Consider the following 19,487-nt stretch of genomic DNA (forward strand, 5'->3'; position numbering starts at 1 on the left):
GTCACTATTGTGGTTGAGCTGCTTTAAATCGGCCTTGTGATTTTACTCCATCCTCAGCATCGCTCAGGCATTTTCGACTGTTTGTCTTGTTAATATAAAGGCTCCTTGGAATAAACTTCAGCCTGAGAACAGCGCTCTCTCTCAGGTTTGCGCCCCGGGTAACCGCTGTCAGTTTTTTTTTTTTTTTTTTTTTTTTTGCCACCATTAAATTTAAGCCGACACACGAAATCAACTTTCCACTGCAACGAGAAGCTTGTCCTCGATATTTTTATGAGGTGTTCAGGGATTGGACTCCTCAAAATGAAACCCAATTAGTCATTAATCAATTCCATTCCAGTCGCTGCATAATTCTGCTTCAGGTTTTGGCACTAACAGGCTTTAGGAGTCCCTTGTGGATGACAGCAGGGAGCAGTGCTGGAGATGCTGTAACTCACACTACCGCTAGAAGACAAACGCCGTGGTCCTCCCACCTCACCAAAGCTCCTGAGTGCGGCTCATGGAACAGGAACTATTTTTAATAAACCGATGAATGAGACTTTCCCCCTTGTTGGATCCTGAGCGTGGCTCTGGGTAGAAGTGGGGCGCACAAGCAGACAGAGAGACAGTCTTTTCTTTCAGTGAGAGCCGAGGTGGTAAAAGACGCAGCAATGACAGAGCGGCAGTCGTGCGCAGCGGCAAAATAGACCAACTATTGTGAGGACGGAAGATTGATAACACCACTGGGCGGGCGACGAGAGCGGCAGATGTAATTTGCAGCTGGTCTGGTGCCAGTGGTGTGCTTGGATGGGTTATTACTGCGTGCTCCTCTTCATCATTCGCTGCTTCCAGCGTTTCCAGAGTAGTTGGGGGACCTCGGACGGCTGTCGGTGAGGGAGCACTGCTGCAGAGACTAACGGGGAATGCCATGTGTCGTTGCGCGACATAGAAGCTCTTTGTGGGCTGTTTTGCACCGGGGACAGGTGGTGCCGCTTGTGTGCATGTGTGTGTGTGCGTGTGTGTGTTGAAACTAGCGGGGGGCACGGACACACAACCCCTGAGACAGTTGTCTTAGGGATGTCAGGCCGGCGTGCGGGATCAGTTTTTGCCAGAGACAGGTGCGACAGGGAGGAGTAGTTTACAAAGCCCTACACAGGATCTGGTAACGCACTAACAAGCCTCCCCTCTCCTCTGATCACTCTCGGATTTTTTGTTTCCAGTGGGACACACAATTGACTCATCCAGACGTGGTTTCGGCGGCACCTCTCCTTTGATTATCGGAGGTAAGTGACCCGAGCTGTCCGGAGTGGAGGTCCGTGATGGGTGGTGGTGGTGGTGGAGCTGCGCGCTGGGCACAGGCTCTGTCGCGCCTTGATGCTTTGTATTGACTCTGATTAGACGAAGGAATGTAGTTTGGGGGGGGTGGATAGAACCAACTAAACCAACACACAATACGAGGCTGATCTACATTTTTTTTTTCGCGTCTTGGCTCCACAGTAGGTTTCATTATATGATTTTCAATTTCATACTGCGTAGCTTGCAGCCACGCACTAAACAAGCAGCTTTCAGCTGTCCGGAACCCGAAGAGCCGCTCCACCATTCATGTGTTGATTTGATATTGACACGATTCAGATTGTTGGGCTGAAAATGGCACAGTTGCTTACTGACCAAGATCATTTGTTATCCTGCATTATGACAAGTTACACTGCTGCTCTCATCACATCTCAGTCACTTACCCACCTTAACTGAGCAGGTTTCCCACAAGGAACTGTTTAATTGTGAAATGTTGGACTTTCCCTACTGTGTCAAAGGGATTACTCCCTTTTTCCACATTAGAATGATTTTCAACCATAATTAGAAAGCCTCATTTTCAAGTTGCAGAGCTGTAGAAGCAGAGACAGCCTGTCTTCACCGTGGGATTGGTCAGAAGGCGCCCCCCCCCCCTTCTCTCTGTCTCTCTCACTATGTGTGTGCTTGTTTGTTTATATAGTGCGTGTTGCGTGGATGTATGTTAACTGCTAGCGGTTGTGTGTGTGTCCTACAGTCCTACCCGCTGGGCCCCTGGTGTCCACTACCCCTGCCTTCAGGCTCATGCCATCCCTCCCTCCCTCTCCCTCCTCTCTCCCACTGCAGTAGCTGCTATCTTTACAGTACGTTGAGCTGGTTGGTTGGATAGTGTCAGAATCACATCTTTTTGTGTGTGTGTGTGTGTGTGTGTGCTTTCTGTGCGAGGATCGCTAACACTCAATAGCTGGCTCCAAGTCTCCTAAAGTTTCTCCATTTGGGAGCTTCATGTTTTTGTTGTGGCCCCTGTTTCAAATTCAAATTGCCTTTCAGCTGCCTTTTGTCCAACGCCGAGGTTTGTGGACTGGAAAGAGAGACAGAGAAGTAAGTGAAGTCCCTGAGGGTCAGAGAATTCCTATAATGAGCCCTAGTGTGTGAGAGAGGAGAGAAGAGTAGGAGGACAGAGAGAGAGAGAGAGAAAGGCACATCTAAAGAAAGTGAGACAGTTCTCCTCGTCCAGTGTGAGGGTAGACACAGCCAAGGGAATACCAGCACCTCCACTAACCTCCCTGTCGCTCTGACTGTGTCAATCAGATCTTGGAGGACAAGAGCCTTTTTAATTCCTCTTGCTCCGGGCTGTCAGCCACTCCTGACAGCCAGGGCTCCGGGGTTGCTGCCGCAGGTTACACATACAGTAAATCCTTCCTCCCTGCTGCTCCGATGCTACATCAGGGGGCGATGTACTGCACCAGACTCTGTTTCAGACCTTTGTCACAGTAACAGAAGGGAGATAAAGTAGGTGGTGAAAGGGAAGACGTTGAGATGAAACAGGAGGCAGATGAAAGGAGATACGATCATAAACTAGATATTGTCTCATCATCCTGAGTGTCGCTGCTTCTTTGGCATGACAGAGTAAGAGTGGTGCCCTCTTCTCACATGTACTGACATCCTTTTGTAGGCCCATCACGCCTCCAGTAATTACAACAGAAATGCTATCAGAGGGAACGAATTAGTAGACATAACAGAAAATACCTGTCGAATACGATCTCTGATCTTCATATTGTACCGGATCTAGTTTTCATTTGTTCAGGAGCAAAGGACAAAACATTTTATGAGAGCTGAGAATAGAACCATCAGTTTCTTTTGATAGTGCTTAATGTCATGTTTTCGAGGGTAAATCTGCCCAAAAATAATACTTATTATATTTTTGCCAAGTGCAGCACAGGGTTATGAACAAGATCAGGGAACCAAAAATGATCAAAAGACAGACCTTGGAGTTGCTCCACTGACGTGTACTGGTAATTTCACTGTAACCACTACAAAAATATTAGCCCTTTGTCAAGATTTAACTCTCTAATAAATTCACAAGAGACAATTTTGTTTTGATGGTATTGAAGGAATTTATAATAAGCTTCCTCAAGAGATCTTAATTTCTTGCTGCAGGAAGGGGAGAGGGGATAAATGTTTTCTCAGTCAGTATGTAAATAACCAGAGTGTAGGAAGCATTACTCCTGCCAAAAGAAATGACTCAGTAGGGGGCAAGATTGCACAGAGAATTATGTAAGGCAAACATAAGGAAAGCAATCGAAGGAGCAGCGTACCTGATGTTAGAGCTGATGTCCTGAACACTAAAAGTGATTAGGGGTGAAACCCCAACAGAAGAAAAAGCAATAACTCCAAGTAAAAGCCTAATGTAGGAGCGGGATTTTGTGTCAATGTAGAACTCAGATAACAAGACTAAATGTGTGCCCAGGAAACCAGGCAGGGGGTTTGTACCGTTCCAAGGTCCCAGTGCTGATGTCAGTTTTTGGCTGTGTTTTCGCCATCCCAAGTGCTTCTCCTCGCAGATTAACAAACTGCTCACTGGAGCTTGGCTAATCCTTGGCTAGTGGTACCCAGTGATTTATTATAAAGTTAGTTAATTTGGGGCGATCTGCAACATCTGAATTGCCAATTAATTTGAGGAATTGTTTGTTTGTTTGTTTGTGTGTGTGTGTGTGTGTGTGTGTGTGTGTGTGTGTGTGTATATGTGTGTGTGTGTGTGTGTGTGAGTGTGCGCAGGTCAAAACAAAAAGAGAAAGATTGAGTAAGAGTTTGCCTTTATGGCTGTCAGTGAGAAACACAAGGCAAATTGTTCATCACATTGTGTCTGTTTGCCTTCCTGTCATGTGTGTGCATGTGTGTGAGTCAGTCAGTCTGTGCCCTACACAAGTGCGATTCAGCACTGTCCAGCCTTGGTTGAATGGGTGCCCTGTTTGTGCCTGGTTTCTGACGCCAGCAGCCGCTCTGCACCCATTGCCTCGGAGCAAGTGTTGCGCCCTATGTGCTAAAATAACAGGTGCCTTTACACAGGGACTTAATCCCTCTTTCCCACCTCCCCGTTGCACCCTGCCAGGGGTTACATCACCTGTGGGCCTGGGGCAGCTCCAGCGTGGAAATAAAATACACAGATGGGACAGACAAAGCAGAGCTTGCCAGATAAGTTCGGGCCAAAGTAAGGACATAAAGTTTCAGCTCATCAGGGAGCTTTTTTCTACAATGAGACTGCAGAACATATGGATTAAATCTTACTTTATTCAGAAACTTGAATTCGATCTTAAACCAAAGTTTGAGTGGGTGAGAGTGGGAACGTTGCCTGGGTTATCAACCGGGGTCCTTACTAAAAACCTTCTTTATCCCTCCCTTATGATCTAAGTTATGAGCTCTCCTGTTCTTAAAGGGACACTACACTGTTTTTTAAAATCATTGTAATTGCCATGAGGATTATTATTAAACCTGTAAAAACTGTTCAGGTCTGGAGCGAAGTCTCCGGAGTCTGAAAAAATAACCCTGTTGATTAGGGTGATCACTGATTGGGCACAAGATTTAAAATTGTGTTACAAACTGAAGGTGTGAGGGTTAAAAGAAGTGGGCATTTGAAAGGCAGGGGAATAAAATGAATAGCACTTTCGAGTTGCATTATGGGAATTGTAGGATCTAGTATTTTTTGGAGCTTGACCTAGAAAAAGTCAGCAAATCTTGAACTCTGCTGCTTCAACTTTGATTTTTGTTAGTCCCCCAACTTTATGAAAGTGCAAGACTAAATCGGTGTGCACTGCTTTATATGACCCTCAAGCTAACTCAGCCAGGTGACAGAAATACATACAAACGATAAATGCTTTCTCATTTATCTTTAGTATCACAGTATCTAACCATGGAGATTGTTTTGGTTTTTCTATTCCCAGGTTTTGAAAAATCTGACCCTGTGATTACTGCCTCCACCCGAACAGTGGAGATTAATGGTATTTCATCTGTGGTGCTCACAGTAACTAAAACTTAAAGAAAAAATAAAAATAACATGCCATTCCAGAAACAGTGCCCCATCACTCTGCATAATCAACACCTTGTCAACAGTTTTCATCAGGACTAGTTTGTTGGTAGGAAGTAGTTCCAAGGAAAACTGCACATGCCTCCAGAGGTAATGGAGAAAAAGTGATTTCTTAAACCAGCCCTGCAGCGACCCCTTGGCTTATGTTTCTCCTTGGAAAAAATAAATCATACTCCAATTGTATTTCAGTATTGCACCAAAATTATGTGAAGGAACACCTTGCATTTCTGACTCCCGTGAGCTTGTCTGGTCTGTCTTGTATTTCTTTGGGTTTAGGCCAAACTCAGGCAGATGCATTAGAGGTGTCCTCTGTGGAGGCAAAGCTGTCGCCATCTACATCAGTCTAGTGTGTGACTGACAGACTGGTTGGAAATACTATTGAGCTGCTGGGTCTGGGGGCTTGTGTTAAACCTGGCAGCTCAGCCTCCTTTTCTTTTTTTCTGTCATTCATTCTCTTCGGCATTCGCCCCCTGCTTGTTTTCCTTTGCACATTCTGCCGTCATACCGCTGCTCCCCTCATTACCTCTCCTCTCCTGTTTCCCCCCTCCCCTGTTGTCCTTCACTTTCCTCGCCTCCGCTTTCTTCCCTCCTCCCCCTTCTCCCCTCTCCTCTGGACCTTGATGTCAAGGCCTCTCAGGCAGTGTGGTCTCTGTCTGCAGGCTGTCAGGGCAGGGACACTGCCCACTGGGACCCTGAATGGGACAAATTGACCGTAACAATGTTCCCACTTAGCATGTGGAGCTGGGAGAAAGAGAAGGTGAAAAGGAAGGCCTGATGATTGAGGTGTAGACCAGCCGCACTGGTGGAGAGAGGGAGAGATGGAAGGGGAAGGGGGGAGAGGGCAAAGACAGCTCTTTGAAATGTATGAATTGAAGACTTACATAAAATCACACACCTCATCTTTTAAAATCCACACACGCACACACACATATGGCTTTGCTTGTTGTTATTTGCCCGAGGCTACTACGAGGGTTGCCATAGCAGCAGGATAAACACGGTTGCCTGTGACCCTGTGAGCCCTCATGTGCGCACACACACACACACACATAACACACCTCATTCTCAAGGCCCAGATGCCTGCTAGGGGGGGTTTGTCAAGCCTGGCAGTTTGATCTGCACTAAGGTGCTACCACTGCCTCACAAAGGGTCAAGGATCATCCAGCCCACCCATTAAAATGCAATAAGGACTATAGCCCAATGGGACCACCTCCACCACTTAATCACACACCGCTGCTCCCTCATCATCTGCTCTCTTCCTTTTATCTTTTAATCACTTGTTTTTCCAGCCATGTCTTCCTTTCGCTCTCATCTCTCTCCGTCTGCTTCATGGCTCTTATACATCCAGAGCAATGCCAAGCAGCTAGAGTAGATGAGAGAGTTCAAAGAAGAAAGTCTGATATATTCAATAATAAGCACTCTTTCATTTTTCTTTGAAAACTTTCTCATATGGCTACTGTCATTGACAGCCACAGGCTAGCCTCTCCTCGGAGTCTGCAAAGTCTATGATTTCAATATTTTTTGTCTATGCCCTTTAACTGTGACTGAATGTAGTGGAGAAGTTGGAGCGGTATCATGTTGTGTAAGCCTGAGGTGGCCCAGTATGACAGGAACAAAGAATGCAGCTGCTATCACCAAAGGCCAAGTGGCTGTTGAATAAAGATGCTTCCTGTTGGTAAAACTGGCTTTCCATGTAGACTTATTGTACCTCCACAGGGGGAGTGTGTGTCTTTCCTATATCTGAATAAGGTGGGCAGAGGGGTTTCTTCCATTTTCTGCAGCAGTAAGACATTTCCATGAGTATAAACTCCATCCCGCTGGCAGCAGACCACAAGTGATACTGTGGGAGAGAGCATGAAAAGACAGGCAGACATGACGGAGACAGACACCGACGTTTACTTCCTGGACGCCAATAAACAATCAGTGTGTGTGTGTGTGAGCTGAATGTTTTTTCACAGCCTGTTTGCTTGTCATTAAGTTGCGTTCACATACCCCCGCTACCTCCCACCCTTTTCTTTTTCTCACACACATGCACACACACTTTGTCTGTCTCTCTCACAGTCCTATGAAGTCTTGATGTCAGCAGAGCCCCAGTTTGTTAACAAGAGAAGAGACTAATGAGGGGCCATGGTCAGGAAGAGAGAGGACAGGGCGGTCCCATATACCACCCGGAATACATGAATACAGACTGGCACACTGACGCGCACACTTATATATCCCCAGACAGACACATACACACATTCACAGCTAAGCAACAACCCACCACAAGCCCAAAGCCTGGAGCAACATATTCAACGCCAGCAGCCCTACCGCAATAATATTTTTCTTCTCTGACATGATATAAATAGCAACACTTATTTCTATTATAGCACTCATACACCGAGTTTGTGCACCTCCTCGGTTTTATTTCCCATGCCAGGTACCATGAACGCTAAGCAAATCACTAATAAGGCACAGTTTAACCACTGTATGGTGGGAGGAATTGCGGAGGGGATGCTGGTCACACACATCCTGAATCATTTCCCGCATCAGAGCAGCGTGAATCTGAAAAAAAACATGCCCTGTGGACCAGACCGGTATTATCCTGCTGCTGTTTTATAGCTGATTCATTTCTTAGGGGAACTTCCAGCCCAAATGGCTCTATCCTGTAGTTTTATGGTCGCAGAGAAGCTGCAAAAATAAAATGAGAATGTTCTCATTGGCGTTGTCTGTGTCTGCTGTTGACAGAATTGTTTACTCCTGGAGGTGCAGTCTCCGCTTATCTCACTGGTGTTCTGGTTTTAAGTTTGTGACTGTGCTGAAAAAAAAAAAATGTAAATGTCTGCTCATTTTGCTGCCAAGCTAGAACTTGTTTTGTGCTTTAAGGTAATTAACAGCTTAATGCGTTCAGTGACCTGGGGGAGTCAGTCATGCTGAAAAAACAAAAAGAAAACTCCGGCTTGCTGGCACTGGGCGCGGGACAGTTGGCGAAGTGGAGGGACGGAGCCGAGACTGTGACCTGCTGTCTCTCTTCGCTCGCTGATGGTGAAGTGAAGAGAGAACGAGGAGCAGGTGAGGCAAGAAAGGGGCAGTGGGTGAAGCTGAACTGTAAAGTAATTGGGAAAAGTAAGAGAGGCACCAGGCAGAAAGAGGGACATGAGCTGAGAGAAGGGAGAAAAGGTGGAAAATAGTGGAAGAGTCTTGAGAGGATGCTTGTTCAGCCTCGGTTGCTGTTGAAAAGTGGAAGGAAAGTGGGTCCTTGTATGTACTCGCCTAAATTAATGGCTCAGAAGCACCAATTAATGTACAGCCTCGCTGTGGGTCTCTGCTGTGCTGAATCAAAGAGGTCTTGCTGTGCAGTGCGTCTGCTCATCTCCCAAGCATGTGTGCATGCACTGAAACACACACACACACACACAATGAAAGGATTTTAGCCAAGAAACCGGAGCCAAAGAGTGAGAGATGAGATGAAAGCATCACATGGAGCTAAAAGCTGAGTGTCAAGGTTAAAGAACAAAAGGATGGTGATTGGGGCTTTGTTAATAAATGGTGAGGGGATGAAGGGAAGGTCAGGTTTGATGTGCTTGTCATTCGATGAGAAGCTGAAGAGATGAAATAAGGAACGGAGGAGGAGGAGGTGGAGGAGGACGGAGTGTCCTCTCTGAGGGTGGGAATCACAGAATCAGACCCAGGACCCATCTGGAGGCAACAGGTCTGGTGACAGCAGGCACCATCCCGCTCCAAGTATCCCAGACGTGTGTGACAGCCAGGAACCGGCCCAGGGTCTCCCCCCCATCGAGACCCCTGGAGACCCAGGCAGTCCACCAGCAATCTGTCCCCTGATATTAACTGCTCAATACGACAGAGAGGCATGTTTGTTATGATGGGTTATGGATTATAATTGTTCAAATTGAAAGTGGATGATTGATTACATGGTATTAACGCTGCTGACAGAGATGAGTGGATTCTGTGAGGATGGTAGATGGTCTGTATACTGAGGAGTTATGTGGAAATGAAAGAAGGGATTTAAGCTTCTTCACAGCAAATCTGTTGATGCAGTGCATTAGGTCCCGCTCTGAATTCATTAACATTAATTTTACTTGATACAAGGAGCTGTAACAATGGCAGTCACAAATCAATAAGGCACGAAAGCAAAAAATAATTGATATACTACACACATAACAGCTACTTCTAAAGCTTGTGTGCAGTTACAATAGAGCTGCTGATTGGCAAGTCTTCAGTGCTGGGGTTTTCTCTGGTTGCTGTGCATTCAGAATACCATAGCTAGCGTGCTCACAGTAGCTAGTGGGTCATTCGTATTTGCATGTAAATGTTTTTCACCTCTTGGCTTGACTGGTGGGGCAATCAGAATGGCTCTCTGTCTGCATCACTTAGAGGGAGGCTGCAATGACTGACTGTGACATTCAGAGCTCAGGCCAGGCTTTGCCATTTGCTTAATTTGCTTGTTCACTCAGACGTTTGTTTTTTTGTGGAAAGCAGAAGGCGAGAGACAGGAAAGGGTGCTTTTGATGTGCTATCTAGTCACAAGATCCTTTAGTGCACATTCATGGTCCCATTCTTACATTCTTAACGGCTTGATTTGCTCTAAACGTCCGAATCAGACCCTGTCGTCCCACATCCTCCCACCTCATCATCCAGTCTCTGGGAGCCCGCGCTTGGCCACCTCCGTCCTCCCATGGCGCCACTGAGATGGACATTTGCAAAGCTTTTCTTGCTCAGACCGGCGTGACACACACATACACAGGCACACACACACACACACACCTCCCACATGGCGATGATGGATACATGTACAAACGCGTATCAGCACCACGGAGGAGTGTTTGTGCTTGACTCATGTAGCACATCCCAGGGTTTGGCGGTCTGTCAGGCGTCTATCAGCCTCTGTCGTCAAATGATACATGGTCCTTCAGGACTCTGAGCTTGACTAACTGCTGTTTCTCCGGCTGCTGAGCGAGGCGAGCACAGGGGATGTTGGTTTGACAAGGAAACTCAAGGGGGAAAGTTTTTGTGAGAATATGTTCTACAGGGAAACTGGGCAGGAAATGGACAAATGGGAGAGTGAATGATTAATAAGGAAAATATTCACTTTCCCAACTGGTGTAATATGTATTTATGTATTATGCCATGAGCATATCCACTGAACTGACATTATTCTAAACATCCATCATATTGGCTTCAGCCTCACCGTGCTCTTCCCAGCTCTGGTTTGGGTGCATCTTGCGTCTTTGTCTGAGTATGTGAGTGCGTCTCTGCCAATTGGGGAAACTTCGTTTGTACATATAATCTAAATAAACACAAAAACTCAAAAAGTTTCCTTTTTCCAGTTTACGCTGGTGTGTTTGATGTGACAACACTTCAAACATTTTTGTAATCCTCCTCTTTGACATTTGAGCGCTCAGTTGTTTAATCACAATTATGGGATGTTACTGTATGATTTGCCTGCTGCGTGGTAAATGGAAACATTAGTTTGTTGCTGTTATTATGTGTTCTTTGCTGTTTTTTTTGTATTGCCTCCTCTTCTAAATATAGTATGAGGAGCAGTGGCACCTTACAGGCTTAGGATGTCTGCGTATTGGCCTTTTAACAAAGCCCAAATGTTAAAGTGTTGCTTCTAATTTGGTTGTGTGGTAGCTGTCTGCTTGTTTTCAGCTCTCTGTGTATTGATTTTGACAGAACTTCTCATCAGTGTATCTCCTCTGATCAACTGCTCTTCTTGACCCTTTTCTTACCTGGCATCATCATCACCATGCTGCCTCAACACGCAGCGCACTCGTCACCTGCTGTGGCTGCTCTAACCTTTTCAACAATTATCTGCTTGCTTCTTATAAATAGCCTAGCTTGTTCTTTCTGTTTTATTTCAGCCACGCTCTCCCCTGGCTCTGTGCAGCAGCAGCAGCAGCAGCAGCAGTACAGGGAAACTCGATCCCAGAGTGTAAACTGAAGTAATAAACAAGAGAGAAAATGTCTGAGAGGCTGCTTTTGCAGGTCTGAGATATGTCATGTACCATGAAACATTGAGGGTGCTGCGACGCGAGAAAAGCATTGACTGAGTTTTTTCATTTGCACGCATGTTGGAGAGGAATAGCAATAAAAGCCATGTTGTTGTTGTAACAGCAAGTAAACAGATTCCTTGGCCAAAAAAATCCAAATCATATCAACATGCAGCCAATGATTAAACTTTCAGATGTGCCTCCTACCTTCCCAGCATGCCCCTAACTCATAATGGAGCCATTTTTTTTCTCCTCAATTTTTACGTTATTGATGACTCCCAGTTAGCGTGTCTTTAATTGTGCTACCCCGAGGGGGCGAGCTGAGTGCTTAGTTACAGAAAGTCTGGTGAGCACTGTTCCTGCCAAATGTTAAAGATAGCAGTTATTCCTGAGTGAGATCTTTTAGTTTTTATGACTTGCCTGCCGGACAGTGCCACTTTTTTGATTTTTTACATTTTTTTTTTTTTTTTTTTTTAAACTCTCTTTTTCTCTGCTTTTCTGGCTCGGACCGCTTCACCTGGCATAGAGAGCCTCTCTGCTGTCATCATCACCATTAACGGCCACAACAAAGTAGCTTTGAAGCTCTGCAGGGCTTAGGCTGTAATAGGAGGACAGCTCCAGGCTCACACTATAATGGATGGAAAGCTCGGGGGCGCCACTGTTTGCTCTTTAGTTCGTATTTCTGTCCCTTTTCATAAGATAAGGCTCTAAAGACATTGGGACCAATTACTCTGTCTGTCTTTTCATTCACCTTTCTCACTGCCTCTCATCTCTGTTTGACCAGGCTCTGACATTTAAGGTGAAGTCGACAAATGCAGCAATATAGACGATAACTGTATAGGATAAATTACACCGAAGCAGTGAATGTATGGCAGTAAAATCATCAGCTATTTTCAAGGCAGAGGTAACAACTGCTGGAAGCTCAGTATTTATTGCTGTCTCTTCTGTTAATTGGATGCGTTATGTTCATTTCCTTTGCCGCTTTTCAAATCTTAATCAGATGGTTAATTTACTGTCTTGCAGGCTATAACCAGCTGGCTCCAAACATAGATGCTTTTCCTCTCTTCATCTCCGTCTCTTCGTCTTCAGCGCGCGTCTCCATGGTTTCCTCGGCTTGTTTAGTAGTCAAGCAGGCTGGGTTTTGTGTGTGTGAGAGTGTGTCTGTGGCCCTGCTTGTGTGTGTGTGAGGTTAGGTGGGTATATGACAGTGTCCCGTGGTCGGTCTGGCATTAATACAATGAGGCCAGTGAAAATGTGATGGGGATCATTTGTTTTGGCACGTCTGAGTCAGTCCACAGAAGAAAAGGCCGAGCCGCTGCGAGGAGCCTTCATTAAAATAATGACACTCCTCGGGTGTAACAGCTAGGATGCTTCACACGCCTTATGTGACATGTGCACACACACATAGACACCTAATGACCTGCCTTGCTAGACCACCATGGCCACCTCACTTGTTACTTATGTTTGTCACTTCACAAAATTCACAAAAAGTTACGAGAGAAAGCTGATTATTCTCTTCAGTCACTTCTGCTTGTGTCTCACGTACCAGCAGCTCAGCATTTCCATGCCATTGTCAAAAGCTGGTTCCCTGGTGCTGATAAGGAGTAATTGCCAGCGTGGCAGTTGACTTGTTTCTTCATTGAGAGTTGCCATCCAGGCTGAAGCAGGCTTTGAGTCACTTTTTGTTCCCATGAAAAGTCTACATCAGTATCTTTGTCTGGAGGTGGGGAGATTTCGTTTGCATCTGATAATCCCCTTTCACTCCTGAAATTAGTTTCTCCCTCTTGAGGCTAACATGCAGAAGCAAAATTACAAATGAGCGAGGATTACAAATGTAAAAGTGTGAAACAGAACAGATAGGGAAATGAGTGGAAAGCATGCATGTGGGTGTGCATGTGCCTTGTATGTGTATGTGTGTGTGTGTGTGTGTGTGTGTGTGTGTGTTGTAGAAGAGGTCTCTCTGCCAGCAATCAAGGACTCTTGCTGGAACACTCACCTGATTGAAATGAATAGATTCCTGGATAGTGGATACAGAAGGAGGGGAGTGGGGAGGATGGAGTGGCAGCTGGAGGACTCATCAGTCATCACACACATACACAAAACACACACACTTACACACACACTCGCGCAGACATATAGTGGCCGGCTCAGTGGCTTATTAATGCACCTTAGCACCACCGGCTACACCAGGCAGCGAGCCAAACCAAAAGCAGAAGCTAAGAGGTGATGCTTACTACACAGGCCACCCTGGGCTGGGTACAGCAGTAAAGCTGAGCCTCTGGCAAGTTTTAGGTATCACTCATTAGTACCCATGCACAAACTAATGAAGAGTCTGGAGAGATAAAGAAGAGAGAGGGGGATGGCACAAATCAAACTTGATAAGAAACAAAATCAGACAAACACAAGCTTTAGCACAAACACTTGCATACACACAGTCCAGCTGTAAAAGCAGCACAGTCAACAACCACTGACGTTTCCGCTGAGGAGTTGATATTTAGTTAGACTGAAGGCTAAGGAGAATGTGTATAACTAGATGCAGTGATACATTTGAAAGCAGATCACTTTCCCCGAGCTGCTGCTGGATTTTGGTGAACTAGTTTTCATTCATCTAAGAGTCAGGACACACACACACACACACAGGGGAGACTAGTTATAGAAATAGCCTGGCTTTTTGTTCATAAATACAACTCTTAGCTCATGGAAACGTGCTAAGTTTGTATGTGTGTGTGTGTGTGTGTGTGTGTGTGTCTTTGTGTGTGTGTGTGTGTGTTTGTGTGTTTGTCGGTGTGTACCATAGCTCTTTTTCAACCCTCCATGACAGCTTGCGTCAGCATGATTAACAGGAGAGCAATATTGATTTGGTCACAGCGGTTTCAGAGGCAAAATGTTGTTATTTAGTCAGGACATTTTGTTATTGTTGTCAGGCGTCTCGGTAGCCTTGCTCAGGAAAGCTCAGAGCAGGGGCGCGTTATTTTTTAAGGCTCAGCGAGTCTACGGCCAAGGCAGCTAGTTTCTCTTCCAAGGCCTCCTGAGACTCAACCCCGAGGACCTAGACTAATTCTTCTGCATCACATTACCATTCTCATTAATGTGACTGATTATACACTTGGAAGCAGTGGGCCATAGTCATGAGCCAACCAGCCAAAGTGTTTACTGGCACACAAGTGTGAAAAATCAGAATGCCCACTCATGTTGAGTCATTTGTGTCTTAGCTCATTCTGATGGCTGCGAACAGACCTTTGACATCTCATTCTCTGTCAGAAATGGATTTCCATCTTATTTAGGTGGTGATTTAGTATGTGAACATGTGAGGTTGTGTTTGTGCGTGCTCTGCTGGTGTGTCAGTGTATTTCCGTGCTTTGCAGTGTTGTTTCTATGGTTATGAAAGATAGATTTAGAAGTTAGAGGTAACTTAACATTGTTGATGGTTTTGATCATGCACTTAATTAACCTTTCTTTACTCCAAGGGGAAATGTGACAGAGATGAGGAGATAATGCAAAACTATATGAATAAAATGTTTCAAAAAGGTTTTGTTTTGCTGGACATGTTTTGTGTTAACAAGCAAGCATGTAGACACAATTTTGCAACTGTTTTTTGTGGTGTTCTGGTAATAAGTTGTTTTTGTTGTATATAATGCTCCCTCTTTTGTTAATTGTACAATACAGGAAATATCCCAACTGTGGAATTAAACTAGAAAATATGTGTAAACTAGAAAATGACTGCATTGGTCTTCTCAGTGCTCTAAGTGGTATCCCTGAATGGATGAAAAAAGTAATAACACTTAATGTATAACCCATTTTTGTGATAATTAGATGTTGTGCAGAGACTGTTCAAAATGCAGATAGACTTCAGAGGAAAGGAAAACACAAACCCCCAGAGCCATCACACTGTCCCGACTACAGCCATTATGTGGTTCTGGAACTCAACATAAATAGTCTGTTATTTCAGAAAAGTCTGCTTTTGTTAGCTCCCCTCAGAATAGCAAAATGGATTTTTTTTTCTGGGCCTGTCTATTGCTCTGTTTGGGGTATTTTAATCAGTGTGCTCCTTAATATAGACCACCGCGGCCTCCCACTATTAGATATGTACTGTAGGCTTAATATAGAACAGACATCCCATCTACTTAATTCAGTTCAAGTCTATCTTTATTTATAGAGCAGGGACTCATTTAGGAGCAACAGTCAAGTTTATAATTTAAAGAAGCGAGACCCCGAGGGACCCCAGCCCCCCAAAATAAAAGAAAGACAAAGAAATTGCATTAAAGGAGCTATTTGTAAGTGTTTCTATTGCTAACACTGGCTGGTATCAATAGCCTACTAGCTAGTGTTAGCATTTATTTACCAGTCTAAAAGAAATGTTGCAAGTTCAGCATCAAACTTCAAACTTCATCGCTGTCTCCAGCAGTGGAAGGCAACGCTAATGTTAACTCTTGTCTCCATCACATCTTTTCTGCTACTGAAGTTAGCATGCTAATCAGCTAGCCCCGGCTCATCTCATCACTTCACAATAGTGACTCACTGTAGCCTTCAATCTGCCCTGAAGAAGAAGTGCTGCTCAGAGGACGTATTATAACCTCTTGTATTATAAAGACAACAACGGCCAAAGCTCTTGTTAAGCGAGACTCACCACCACCACCACCCACTCCCACTATGAAACCACGTTCGGTGGCAGAGAAAACTTACAAATAGCCCCATTAAAACATAAAGGCAGCAATAACAGTATGAGTAGTTTAATCATGTCTTTTTAATGGGATCTCTGCAACTAGCCAGAGTACCAAGCTTCAAAACCCTGTTATTCAAGGAGAATGGAGCAAATGGGCCAGGATCCCTTTCTAATGTAATGGTGTGTGTCAGTGTGTGAAACACAGACTGGTGCTTTAACTGGGCAATAATAGAGGCTCTGCTTTGGATGGCTGATGCCTTTTATGAGAGAGACCTAGATATTATCAGATCAGGCTTGACCACTTTCTCCCTTCCCCTATAGTACTGAAAGAGCTTCATGTCAAAAACCACTGACAAATCTCACGAAGAACAAATGGAAAGTCAGAACGCAGAGAGTAAATTTACTGACTGTGTGGCTATTCTTCACCTCAGACACAAGTCTGAAAAGGAAAAAAAAAGTGAGTGACTTAGGTGTGTTTGGTACGCTAATAGGCTAACAATGTTTATACGCAGCAGGATACTTAACTTATCCTTTAACTCGCAACACTTCAAGTTAAAGAAACAAGTAATTATACAGTAAATTAAACATTAAACAGAAATTTACTTGAATCCAAATTTCCGTGTTATATACATCATTAAGATCATGATGAAATATCACTTTTTAGTCTTTAAGTCTTCACAATACAAACAAGGTGTATGAAGTTGAGTGTACAATGAGCGTTATGTAAAATCCTACAGTTGCTACTGACTTCACTGGAATGTAGACAATCGCAATATTAATTTGGTACCAGACATCCTCTCTCTTAATTGCCATGCTTGGGATCCAAGTGGGATCAAGTAGGATCAGACAGTAAAGTTTCATACAGTAACTGCAGCAATAGAGAGCTGCACATTAAACTCCTCCTGCATTCTTCTCTACAATGAAATTAGCATTGTCTTTGGTTCAACGGGGCTGACTTTTAATCATAAAACCTGGTGCACAACACAGTGGCTTGTGTAGCTGCTGTAGGACGGTGCACGTGCTCTCTATGGCTTTGCCCTATGCAGTGTCACACTTATACATTTGGTTTAAAGGTGCAATAAGAATCTGGCCTAATTCTGCCCAGAGTCCTCTCTCTTATATCATTGTATTACTGCCCTCTGTCTTCCCACCATTGACCTGACTGAAGCCCCTGACTATGAGTAACAATTATCTAGATTGTGTCAATAGAGTAAGTGAAGTAGGTGAAGGCATCACTATCCTAGTTTAACTCATAGGTCAGTGGCAGTCAATGAGGGGTAATGGCCATCACTTACTACAGTGTGTGAGTTCAACTGGAAGACGACCAGCTCAGCCAGAGGAGCTATGTGCTCCACAGGGACCTTTGTACCAAACTGAGCAGAGTGGAGCTTTCAGAAGAAATGCAGTCTGTGTCCGTGTGTGTGTGTCCGTGTGTGTGTGTCTGTGTGTCTGTGTGTGTGTGTGTGTGTGTGTGTATGTGTGTGTTGTTTGTGTTTCTGTGGAGTTTTCCACCCCACTGTCCAGCTGACCTGGAGTTTGTCCAAAGGCCATACTACAAGAAGCCTCTCCTCTCCTCTCCTCTCCTCTCCTCTCCTTTCCTTTCCTTTCCTTTCCTTTCCTTTCCTCTCCTCTCCTCTCCTCTCCTCTCCTCTCCTCTCCTCTCCTCTCCTCTCCTTTCCTTTCCTCTCCTCTCCTCTCCTCTCCTCTCCTCTCCTCTCCTCTCCTCTCCTCTCCTCTCCTCTCCTCTCCTTTCCTTTCCTTTCCTCTCCTCTCCTCTCCTCTCCTCTCCTCCTTTTTGTCCACTCTGTTCTCTCTGTGTGTGTCAGCTGGGGGACAAAAAGGAGAAGAGTCTGGGTCACTTCCAAAATGATTTCCATTGCCGCATAAGTGCCTTTGGAAGAATGCAGCTTGGTACATGCCAGAGAAGGAAAGAAGTAAATGACCCTAGAGTGAGAGCTTAAAGTGAGCCAGTCGAAGTTTGGTTGGAGGAAGACCACACTTGCCTCTTGCCAAGGTCCAGCAGAGCAAATTGAAGATCGGAGAGAACAGCATGAGGTGGAGAAGGAGAATAAGCTAGAATAAATGAGAGAGACTGCTGAAGTTTGGACGAAGGTTGTTGCTGCTCTCTGTGGCCAAGTTTGGGATGTAGTGGTGCTTTGAGTAGCAGAATGAAGAGGTCATAAGATTACAGCCACAGATAAAGGCCGACAAGGAGAAAGACTTGAAAACAAACCTCTATTAAATTAGAGTAAACTGCTGAACAAGTGAGACGACAGCAAAACGAGGGGGCGTGAGGGATGGAGAAAACAAGAGGGAAAGGGAAAGCAATGTTCCCCTCCTTTGCATGTTTGTTATTGTTTCGGCGTGTGCATGTTCTCCCCCCTCCCGTTGCTTTTGCAATTATCATCCTGAGACCAGGGGCGGTCTCCCTCAAGCTAGAGTGCTTTAGACACTTGGGTGGTTTGATGGAGGTTTGGCACATAGCAGTGCACAGATAGGGCCTAGAGACACCACTTAGTTAATTAACCAAAAGGACTAAAACTGATTCTCCAGGCAGATAAACAGAAATGAGGTGAACATTTTTGCTCTCCCTCGCCTCATGAGAGAAACTCCGGAGAGAAAAATCTCACAGGTAGTTTCAGGCTGTTTGCTTTTCTCCCAGCAACAAAGGCTGGGAATCTTATCGGCTAGAGGGAGGAAGGAGGGAAGGTACCAATTTCAATATCATTGGAAGTTTTTTTGTTGTGGGAGGATTAGAAAGTCACTGCATTTATTTCATATCCCCTCACTCTTTGATACATGTTCGGTTTATTTATGGGCATTTTCCTCCATGCTGTGCATTTATAGGCGACAGTCTGCAGGCCTGGTCTGTCATATTTGCTCCTACATAATGTAATTCCAATGAGAAATGTACCTGTGTGTATGTGCGCGCGCACGTTGGTGTGCACGTGCTTGTTTTATGCAGCTGAACGAGAACGTTGATGAATACGGGTAAATAAACGGTATGGGAGCGCTGGCAGACAAAGCATGCTGGGTTCTTGTAAACCAGTGGTGGAAATGATTAACATCCGCACGGTCCTCAAACGAACCCCGACCGCTTCCCAACCGCATCATTTGTTCTCACTGTCAGTCTGGGGGCCTCATTTTCACTCGAGGAAGGAAGGCGGTGTATAATTGTTTTAAAGGAAGCACTTCGTCTCAATCGTTTTAACATTTTTCTATCTTAATTACTATCTTAATTTTTCATAGTAATTTCCTCAAATTCACGTCTTCTCCTCTCCCTCGTGCCAGAGTGCTGGCAAATTAGGAATGTGATATGCCAAAATATGTTTAACCTGCTGTGATTTATCTGTCTCACTGTCTGTCTGTCTGTCTTTCTCACTGTCTGTCTGTCTCCTGCCTTTTCCTAATGGTATTTTGCTGAGTATTTTCTAAACAGCGTCCTGTGGTTTTGGGAGACAGATTATGCCCTGGACACTTTGTGTGG

The 19,487-nt window shown here is 44.8% G+C and overlaps 2 protein-coding genes across 2 annotated transcripts in view; both read left to right on the forward strand.

Annotated features, from left to right (window-relative positions):
- LOC139626998 (uncharacterized protein C1orf21 homolog) overlaps positions 1 to 19,487 on the forward strand; it is a 246,058-nt gene that overhangs the window by 136,010 nt on the left and 90,561 nt on the right. The gene's annotated exons all lie outside the window — the stretch shown is intronic.
- sema6bb (sema domain, transmembrane domain (TM), and cytoplasmic domain, (semaphorin) 6Bb) overlaps positions 432 to 19,487 on the forward strand; it is a 117,865-nt gene continuing 98,809 nt past the window's right edge. Inside the window, exons 1-2 of the mRNA XM_071487587.1 lie at positions 432 to 1,094; positions 1,197 to 1,259. The gene's annotated coding sequence lies outside the window, so the exon portion shown is untranslated. The remainder of the gene's footprint in view (positions 1,095 to 1,196; positions 1,260 to 19,487) is intronic.

The sequence above is a fragment of the Trachinotus anak genome, unplaced genomic scaffold, assembly GCF_046630095.1.
Source record: "Trachinotus anak isolate AG129_WGS33_773 ecotype Australia unplaced genomic scaffold, CSIRO_AGI_Tana_v1 ptg000010l, whole genome shotgun sequence".
Lineage (NCBI taxonomy): Eukaryota > Metazoa > Chordata > Actinopteri > Carangiformes > Carangidae > Trachinotus > Trachinotus anak.